At 45.6% G+C, this 7,321-nt stretch overlaps 1 non-coding gene across 1 annotated transcript; it reads right to left on the bottom strand.

The window, feature by feature from the left end:
• Positions 1-5,610: 5,610 nt before the first annotated feature.
• Positions 5,611-5,682, bottom strand: LOC146860346 (small nucleolar RNA SNORD2). The gene has a single exon (XR_014979347.1). It is a non-coding gene; the product is annotated as a small nucleolar RNA SNORD2 (small nucleolar RNA).
• Positions 5,683-7,321: the final 1,639 nt, after the last annotated feature.

A 7,321-nucleotide genomic window follows, 5' to 3' on the forward strand; every position in this document is an offset into this window, starting at 1 on the left:
TTAAAAAAAAGTATAAAGTTGAAAAGCTGTATAGAGGACAAAGGAGCAGCAGCCAAATAAACACCTGTGGCTAGTGTTGAATTCCTATGACAATCAAAAGCACCACCGTATTTTTGGAAGCCGCCTACTCCCTGACGGTCCAACAGAAATTACTGTAGCAGACTTTGGGAGAGATTCCCACTCTGGACTTCATACCAAAATGGCAGGATAAAGACCAACGGGGGGACATGGGATGTCGCTAGTGCCATCAGGTAAATGAGTCGCTCATGCATATTCTATATTCTAGTCCTTGCTGTGGGGAACCATGTTAAGGAAGGAGTTTAATGCATTGGGGATTAGGATTGCAGATGTGCAGTACTAGAGTCACCGGGTCCATGGAATACAATGCTTAACATCCGACTGGTGCAATTCTTGGACATTTTTTAGGACCTTGATAAGGAGGACATCTATGCTCAGATTGAGGACAGGGCTGCTAGTTAAGATGTGCTCACTGAAGGGTTTATGGAAATGGCGGGCTGCTGGGGAGATGCAGGATTCATCCAGTTCCTATCCTCTTTTATTTGGCATTAGTTTCTGTATCATTTAATAGGTGCACTGTGGCACTTTATGCTTGTGTCTGGGTACACGGGAAAGGCTTCATTAAACTTGTAATGGCAAAGTATTACATTGGAACACATCATTTAAATTCTCTCTGGCAATTTTGGTGCTCGGTCTATTGGTGCAAACTTTATTAGGTGTCTCACATGTGTATTTTTTGGCAGTCTGTAAGTCCATTAGAGTAGGCATTTCCCCCTAAGCCACACTGGGCAATTAGGGAAGCAGCATGCTCCCTCCTAGGGTGTCTCTAGCCCCCTACCTATCTTTCGGGTACGTGTTCAAGCTTACGTTTTACATGCACTTTGGCACTTTTATTGGTTTCTTATGTTGGGGGTTGCGATCAGTTAGCATCTGTAGGGAAAGGCACATTTACGCTAATGAATAGGGATTAGTCGAAGTGGTCGAGGCAAATTTAAAAAAATTGGGAAATCACCCTGTTAAAATCAAGGTGGGCTGCTAGGAAGGTAGTCGTTTTCGCTCAGGCTGTCACAAATCCCTACCACGTTCTGTGAGTATCCATTGTAGTGTAAGTATTACGTAAGTATTGTAGCACTTTATTCATTTACTTGAAGAGAAAGCTTAGTCAAGACAATGTTTACATCTTATGCACGCCAGGACTTTATGCACCCTTAGGAGGCCTTACATTTCTACTCCGCTGTATGGACTCCAATTATTTTAAAAGCTTCATACAAGCAGTTCGGCATTTTTTTATGGGTTTACTTGACTAATCAGCTCAGCCAAGATACTGCTTACATTTATATACATTCTTCACTTTATATGCCTTTTGGGCAGCCCGGGGTAGCAACGAGTTAGTCCTGTGAAGGTATGCACTTTGGCACTCTGGGCTCACTGCAATGAAGGCACTCTGGCTAAGCGGAGCTGGTTTTACATTTCATGTCATTGTTCTGTGTGTTTGCATATTTGTTCTTATTTGCAGTGATGTTAATTGTGTATTTTTATCTTTTTTATGGTTTTAATTGACTAATAAACTAGAGTTTGCCACTCCACATCAGACCCTCTTCCTCACTCCTTGAATTCCACAAGAAGCTGAGATCTGCTCCTTGAATAGCCCCCTAGACCCGCCATAGGCTGACTCACACCTGCAAAGCATCAGGATATCCTCTCGAGTGATAGCGCACTCTACACGTACACTTAACAGAACATAACAACATGACATAACCTCCAGGCCCTAAACCCATACACCGCAAAGTCTGCTTCGCTAAACACATCTGCTGCAGAAATATCTCTTGCATTCTGATGTTCACTGACTATAATGATTGCATTCAGGAAACAAGCATTTACAATGCAATGGTCTCGGCAATATTATAGGTAGAGCTATTGGTATTGCTCATTATTTTTTTAATCATTTTTGTATCCCTAAATAAATGGCATTGTCATTTCTATGGGCATTAGCTTTTTTTTGCATATGTGATACCTATTGCATTAGCAGAGAGAGTGAGGTAGTGAGATAGAGAGAGAGAGTGAGGTATTGAAATAGAGAGTGAGGTAGTGAGAGAGAGTGAGGTAGATAGAGAGAGTGAGGTAGTGAAAGAGTGAGGTAGTGAGGGAGAGGGATGTTGTGAGGTAGTGATATATAAGCATAGAGTGATGTTGTGATGTAGTGAGAGAGAGAGAGGTAGTGAAAGAGAGAGTGAAAGTGAGTTAGTGAGATAGAAAGAGTGAGGTAGTGAGATAGAGAGTGATTGAGGTAGTGAGTGAGAGAGTGAAGTTGTGAGGTTGTGAGCTAGAGAGTGAGGTAGTGATGTTTTGAGAGAGAGAAGTTGTGAGATAGGGAGGTAGTGAGATAGAGTGGAGTAGTGAGGTAGAGAGAGTTATGTAGTGAGAGAGAGTGAGGTAGTGAAACAGTGATATAGTGAGGGAGAGGGGTGTTGTGAGGTAGTGAGATATAGGAAACATTACAACACCCTAAAGACCAAGAGATGTAAACATTAGGAAGACGTTAAGGGATGTGGCGTTATGGCCAGTGCCGTCGAATTTGAAACTGAGGAACCGGTTTCGAATCTCGGCGTCTGCTCAACCACTTGTGTTTCGAGACAAATTACTTAATCTCCTCGTGGCTACAAAAACGAATAAACCATGTGTAATGGAACTGGTGAACAGTATTGCCCTCCAATAGCTCCGGTCGACGTAGCGCTACATAAAACTGCAAAAAATTTACAAAATTCTGGCGAAAGGGCAACAGACCCCCAAACACTAGACTTTTTCACCTGGATTTAAAAAAAAGTTTTACTGCCTGCAGCACACACCTCAACACATTTTAACTCAATTTCAAATGTGATTTCTAAGCCTTTTTATCTCAGAAGTATGTAAAACTCTGTGATGGCGAATTAGAATTTTCGAAAACATTATGAAATCTGAAATATAATATGACGTGTGCCCACAAACTTTTTAAATTCGATTACACTGACGGTGGGCTTCCGAATAGTAAATTGCTAGGATATTGGGGACTGCTTGGGTGCCAAGGACTGTTTCTGCTGTTTTTTGGGGCGGGGTGAGTATTGGGGCTATATTCACTAACTCAGATTTATTATGACGGCAGTAAATACACCCGGCTGTGAATATTAACCATTGATGGGGTGGCAGGCTGAAATTCATGTGGTCGAGTGTGATTTATATTTGCATAATGGCATGTTCACATTGTGCATGGTGTTACTGTCCTGCTTCCCATCCCCAGAAACGCACACACCTGCAGTGGCGTGATGCAGGGTCCTTGCCTAGTTCCAACCAAGGCTTCAGGAGTGGATGGGAGGGTGGCCTCACACAAGGGAGGCGCAGGCTCGCCTGGGAGAGAGGGGTTAATGCCCCGCCGGTGCCTTCAGTGCGACGCTGTGCTGACGGCGCGGGCTCTGAAGTCCAGGGCGCTCCCAGCTGTAAAAGGGAGTCTGCAGGGGGGGGCGCAGAGCTGAGGGCGCTCCTGGAGCAGAGAGCCAGTTCTGTAGTGGCCTTCCGTGGGGCTGTGGTGTGCCCCCATCCCTCGATCTGACCGGTTCCTTGTTTGTGCGAAGGCACCTTCGGGCCGTGTCCCTGCACTGCATGCGGTGTGAGTGCACAGCTGTACATGAACCTCCAGTGTAAAGGGGGTTCTTTCCACCCAGACCTACGGCTCTAACAGCCCCCACCAATAAACACTCAATACGTGGCTGTGTTCGATGATAGTAATCGTTTGTAGACTGGCAAGCTGCGGACCGACCTCTCACCCCAAAAAGATACGCACAACCCCAATAATCATTTTTGTGGAAAGTATGGGTCATAGTCATTTACAGTAACATTTGTCAACTTTCAAAGCCACTATATGGGACACAACCGGGAGCACACGGGGCTCCCGGTTGTGCACGATCCCAGAGCTGTTTGCTGCTGGTGCCGCGGCGCGGACGGCACTGGAAGGTAGCGGCCGGGATGAGGGTGGAGCGCAGCCACCGGGATCCTCGGGAGGAGGCTGTCGGTCTGTGATACGCACAGGGCAGCCGGGCATAGAGCAGGCTGCACCTGGGAGCTGTGCACAGGATTCCCGAGCCCGGCGCCGCCTGCAACGCCCTCGGAGCTTCGAGTGATTGATAAAAAATGGCGGATGGAAGCTTCGAAACTTTTTCGGAATCGAGGGCGTGTTCCTGCTGTTCGAAAATGGGCGTGGCTAAAAAGTGGAAAGAACAGCACGGAACATGCCCCCGAATCTGAAAAAGACGGAGCCTATTTGGAGGGACGGCTCTCTCCTCCAATGGCTGGCCTCCGTTTAGGAAGCCAGCCAATGGAGAAGAGGCAAAAAGAGAGGCGGGCTAAATAGCCACTCTCAGAAACATTAAATCTCCGGACTTCTGGTTCTGCCCTCGGCAGACCAGATGGTCCCTCGCCTAAAAAGGAACCAATGAAAACGATGGGTGTGCACAAAGGAGACACCGCATGTCTCAAAAACAGCGCACTGCCCAGGCTCGACCGAAAAAGGAAACTAAATGCTTCCACCGTGTGGAACTGAGCGCAAGTCATAGCAGTGATTTAAGCAAGCACGGTAGTTTTAATCAATTAAAATGATATCTGAACAGCATGTTGGCCACAAAGTGGTGATGAACTACAACTGTGTAGTCCTCGTGGAGTGAGGCCTTTAATATACCCTCGCAAGAGTCTGCAAAGTTTAAGGAACGTTACAGAAATTCAGTCTTTTAGGGGAGTTCCGAGGTGGTCTGATATTTACCCGCAATTGTGCTGTGAAGATAGTCTCTCTCTAGAACGAACTGCGCATCCTTCGGACATCGGAATGCTGTTAAACACAGAAATAAAGATTAGTGCAAAACCAACAATCAACGTGAATTTCGTTCTGCTAAAGGAAGTAGCAACAGCAGATGGAAGTATCTAGGAAAAAATGTTGTTCGAGTGAGGCTGCGATACTTTATGAATTATTAACGCCCAATACTAGCAACGATGAAATTACCTACGAGTATTACTTAGTGCACATACCTCCACGATTAGACACATTCCCTCCAAACCGAACAAGAAACTTCTTAATTATAAGTTATTTAGTATGAAAACTACTCAGGCGTGGAGAAGGCCCGTTATTTAGTCGCTACCACCGAATTACCATAAACACGAAGCTCGTTTAGAGGATATGCCGAGGCGCTAAAAAGCCAATTATAAATTGTGTTGCTACACACAGTTTATATGAAAAACATGCCAATCCTGGGACTGGCCTCAAAATTCATCAAATGTCTATTCTCGATGAAGGAGCTACATAGAGACGCTAAACCCTGCCCCCACCACTGTTTGTTTCAAGGGGAAATTACGACAGTACAGCTAATTTCTTCGCTGAAGTATTCAGTGTGCAGACTGACGGCGTGCTCAGAAAATACGGAATAGAAAAGCCACTGCCGTTGACACCAAAATATTCACTCAGTATGCATTGCTCACGTGACATGCCCTAGAAAGACCGACTTAACCACCAATCATAATTACGACACGCTCGGTATGATGGGTTACCTGGACCGGAGGGGGGGGGGGGGCACAAAGTGATCAGCATTACGATTTATCACCATTTGGTTGTCTGTCCCGAAAGATGTTTAAGCCCTCATTTCACTTTGTCCACACGTGATGTACCACCCTTCACTGCCCCGGGTCACAGGCCACGTTTTGGCATCAGTGGACAAGCTTTGCTTTAGGGCCGGCAATCCACTCACCCACACAATAAAGAGCTAGGAAATACCTGAATTTCAGCTTTCACTGATCTTGGGTTCCACTTCGTCCGAAAGTCTACCCCTGTAGGAGACAAAAAGCCGCCATTAAATCCGTCTTAAACAGAGACGAGCAACACAAGTCGTGAATTTCGTGGCAGAAAGTGTCCAATGTTTGAAAACAAGCGTTCTGCTAAAGGGAAGTAGCAACAGCAGATTGAAGTGCAGAGGAAAAAAGGTCGTTTAAGTGAGGCTGCAGAGCTGCGATACTTAATGAATTATTAACGCCCAGTACAGTACATACCTCCACAATCAGACACCTGACTTCTAAACTACCACGAATTACTAAAAACAAAGCTCGATTAAACGATATTCCGAGGCGCTAAAGAGCCAATTATAAATTGTGTTGCTACACACAGTACGAAGAACATGACAATTCTGGGGCTGGCATCCAAATTCTTCAAGTGTCTGGTCTAGGTGAAGGTGCTATCTAGCGAGACGCTAAACACTGCCCCTTTATTTAGTCTAGGTGTAAAAACTACGGATGGGATTCAGTTTAATAATCCAAGTTTATGGCGGCTGCATCATTTCACTTTGCCCTGCTTACACACGCGTTGTACCACCCTTCACTGCCCCGGGTCACAGGCCATGTTTTGGCATCAGGGGACAAGCTTTGCGTCAGGGCCGGCAATCCGCTCACCCCCACAATAAAGAGCTAGGAATTACCTGACATTTCAGCCTTCCCTGATCTGGTGTTCCACTTCGTCCGAAAGTCTACCCCTGTAGGAGACAAACGCCTGCAACGCCCTCGGAGCTTCTGGTGAGTCCTAAAAAATGGCGGATGGAAGCTTCGAAACTTTTTCAGATTCGAGGGCGTGTTCCTGCTGTTCTAAAGGGGCATGGCTAAAAAGTGGAAAGAACAGCAGGAACACGCCCCTGAATCTGAAAAAGACGGAGACTATTTGGAGGGACGGCTCTCTCCTCCAATAGCTGGCCTCCGTTTAGGAAGCCAGCCAATGGAGGAGAAGCTAAAAGAGAGGCGGGCTAAATAGCCACTCTAGAAAACATTAAATCTTCCGACTTCCGGTTCTGCCTTCGGCAGACCGGTAGTCCTCGACCTAAAAACGACCAATAAAACATTCACAATAAGAAAACAATACACTGAAAAGTGACACCAATGAAAGCAATTTCGCTTATAAACCTGTGTTTTATTTGATTGAGTCAACGTTGAACCAACCCATGATGGGATTTGGGTGAAATGCATGCAGATTGCTGCTTCTTAGTGAATGAGGGTTGCGTCAAGGCCGTTATCATTCTGTCGCAATTTAGGTGTGAATGGAGTTCAAATGTTCCGTTTTCTGAAGGTGATTTTCATTCTGATGCCCAAAGATACTAGTATGCCTGTCTAGAGCTAGAGACTGAAAATTGCCAAGGGGTGGATCATTCACACACCATTTTTGACTGGCACTAACGCATTTCTTCGACGTGCTAGGCATTGATTGATAAAAACACCTTTTACCACTGTATTAGGAAAGGAGATTTGTGGA

Source organism: Triturus cristatus, chromosome 3_1 (assembly GCF_964204655.1).
Source record: "Triturus cristatus chromosome 3_1, aTriCri1.1, whole genome shotgun sequence".
Lineage (NCBI taxonomy): Eukaryota > Metazoa > Chordata > Amphibia > Caudata > Salamandridae > Triturus > Triturus cristatus.